We start from the raw sequence: 2,565 nt of genomic DNA on the forward strand, positions 1-2,565 counted from the left end.
GAGCACAAGTTGGGGAGGGGCAGAAAGAGAGGGAGAGAGTATCCCAAGCCGGCTCACAGCCCGATGCAGGGCTTGAACTTGCAAACTCTGATATCATAACCTGAGCTGAAATCAAGAGTCAGGTGCTTAACTGACTGAGCCACCCAGGTGCCCCCAACCTTTAATTTTTTCATCCTCTCATTTTGCATATCTTGCCCAAGATTATAGCTAGTTAGTGTAGGAAATGGATTTGAATTTAAGCCAGTACTGTGTCTTTTACCCTGTGCTTCCTCTAAGTTTGATCTAAGTCTAAGGAGGCCATAGTCTTTATTTCACACTGAAAGAGTTTTTTTTTTTTTAAGTTTATTTATTTGGAGAGAGACAGAGACAGCACAAGTCGGGGAGAGGCAGAAAGAGGGAAAGAGAGAGTATCCCAAGCAAGCTCTGTTCTGCCAGCATAGAGCCCAATGCAGGGCTCAAACTCAAAAAACGGTGGGATCGTGACCTGAGCCAAAACTGAGTTGGATGCTTAACCGACTGAGCTACCTGGGTGTTCTTCACATTGGAAGATTTTTATCATAGCCTCTGAGATTATTCTTTCCCAATGAAGGAGATTTTCATGGTATAAAATATTTTTATGCAGACAGTCACCTGGAATGCTTGTTAAAAATGCAGATTCCTGGATAGCCAGGAGCCTTGTCATTGGTCAAGAGCAACACTAAGACCCACCTGTCACTTATATTGAGGCTTCCTGCCCAGTGGGTTCATCAGCAAGCCAGAATGAATCACCATTGCCATGGATGTCCTTGTGAGGCAGCTAGGAAGCGTTGGTAAGCTGCCAGTGGTTTGGGTGGGGCTCCCCCGTTGGTAGTAGAGAAGAAATGGTTGTGATGCAGCACTTCCCCCCTTAAACAGACAGTTGCTAAATGCTTACTAGTTGCCAGAGACTATTCTAGATATTAACAAAGTTCTGCTGTCATGGAACTTTCATTCTTGTGAGAGTAGACAAAGGAACAAAGAACCAGGGAAAGCATAAAGTATCATACATGTTATATCAGAAGTTTTTCCATTATGGTATGAAAATTTTGTTAAAAATGGGTAGGTTAGACCAAGCAACACCTTGTGTATTTTCCCCACTTCCTATGCTTCCTTTTAATACCTACTCCTGTCTTTTAGTGCAGTGGAGGCTGACCAAGCTGAGTATGGGAGGGTCATAGGTGATGAAAGCAATCTTTTTCTTTTTGTAATCCCTCACTAGGCTGAATTATGAAGGATGTCTTTTGAAAAGTGTTATGGAGAGTCTACTAGCTCTCCCACATGACTGAACATGTAGCAGAAGAGAAGGACCCTCTCAGTGATTAAGGTAAGTAGGGGAGGAAAGGATGACTTTACCCTGACTACTATCAGGGAAGCTCTTAGAAATGTCATTTCTGGGAGCCAATACTTTTATTTTCTTTTTAAATTTTATTTATTTCTGTATTTACATATTTATTTCTTACTTATATTCAAGTTAATTAGCATACAGTGTAATTATAGTTTCAGGAATAGAACCCAGTAATTCTTCTCTTACATATGGCACTCAGTGCTCATCCCGAAAAGTGTCGTTCTTAGTGTCATTCTAATACAGAGGTTGCCTTAGATGGAAACACTATCCTTAGTCAAGGTAGGAGGCTGTAGTTTTGATAATTTGCTGTGTCAAAACCTAAATTTCTCATTCAGAATAGGAGGAGTTAATCCTTCCATTGCTGTGTAAAAATGTGATCTGGACAAAGGAACAGCTATCTCAGTCAAGTAAGTGATTATTTTGACATGGAAATAAATATTTTTCTTTAACCTTTTGTTATATGTGTCCTATTTAATACCTTTCTTAATAATGAACCTACTTTGCATTTCTAGAAGAAAATTTTTTTACTTCAAATGATTTTTGAGTTAGGTTACCTAAATTTGCTATTTTTGATGTTATTTTCTGTTTTATTTTTTACTATTTTGTTTCTGTTCAAAAGTGAGTTTTTGGTTGGGGTGGCAGTCTTTGTCAGATGTTGAAATTAGGGTCATTAATGAAATCTTGTTGCTTGATATTTTAAATTTAGCAGATTTCAAACATCTTCCATGCTATTAAATATGGTTGAGGGGCGCCTGGGTGGCTGAGTTGGTTAACTGTCCAACTTCAGCTCAGGTCATGATCTCATGGTTTGTGAGTTTGGGTCTCGTGTCAGGCTCTGTGCTGACAGCTCAGAGCCTGGAGCCTGCTTTACATTCTGTGTCTCCCTCTTTCTCTGCCCCTCCCTAGCTCGTGGTTTGTCTCTCTCTCAAAAATAAATAAACATAAATTTGTTAAAAATGTGCTTTAATAGCATCTCTTTTAAAGTGGCACATAATATGTCACTGCATTAATATAATATTTTAATTCCTATCTAATATGTGGCTCTGTTCAATTACTGCTCTTTTAATATTGTATAAATAATACTGATGTGAACATCTCTGTAGATAAATCTTTGCACATTTCCATTGTTTGTTTCCTAATACTGAATTAAATGTACAATCCCTCTAGTAGTATATGAAAATGCCCTTTTTTTTTTTCCTCAC

At 38.6% G+C, this 2,565-nt stretch overlaps 1 long non-coding RNA gene across 3 annotated transcripts in view; it reads left to right on the plus strand.

The window, feature by feature from the left end:
- The window catches only part of LOC144241635 (uncharacterized), a 43,295-nt gene that overhangs the window by 10,165 nt on the left and 30,565 nt on the right, over positions 1 to 2,565 (plus strand). For 2 of the 3 annotated variants that reach the window (XR_013338137.1, XR_013338138.1), the window contains exons 3-5: positions 623 to 809; positions 1,238 to 1,342; positions 1,699 to 1,770. This is a non-coding gene — a long non-coding RNA (uncharacterized LOC144241635). The remainder of the gene's footprint in view (positions 1 to 622; positions 810 to 1,237; positions 1,343 to 1,698; positions 1,771 to 2,565) is intronic. The other variant, XR_013338139.1, reaches the window with a different exon arrangement.

This window comes from Crocuta crocuta, unplaced genomic scaffold, assembly GCF_008692635.1.
Source record: "Crocuta crocuta isolate KB4526 unplaced genomic scaffold, BGI_CrCroc_1.0 scaffold1172, whole genome shotgun sequence".
Classification (NCBI taxonomy): Eukaryota; Metazoa; Chordata; class Mammalia; order Carnivora; family Hyaenidae; genus Crocuta; species Crocuta crocuta.